Raw genomic sequence first — 224 nt, 5'->3', positions numbered from 1 at the left:
GAGCGGGGGAGCGGCCGAGTGGAGCGGTTAGTCTCGGCGGGCCTCCCGCGGGGCGGCGCTGGCCCCCGCACCGGGCTCCGGGGCGAGCGGGGCGGCGAAGCCCCGGGGAGCTGTTTCGGGCGGCCGGAGCCCGTCACGCGGGAAAGGCTAGAGCGGCGCCTGACCATAGAGAGCAGCTAGAGCGGCGCCCGGGCCGCCCCCCGCGGAGCGCGGGAACAGCGCGG

Source organism: Columba livia, chromosome 14, assembly GCF_036013475.1.
Source record: "Columba livia isolate bColLiv1 breed racing homer chromosome 14, bColLiv1.pat.W.v2, whole genome shotgun sequence".
Taxonomy (NCBI): Eukaryota; Metazoa; Chordata; class Aves; order Columbiformes; family Columbidae; genus Columba; species Columba livia.
This window is presented reverse-complemented; position numbering follows the sequence as displayed.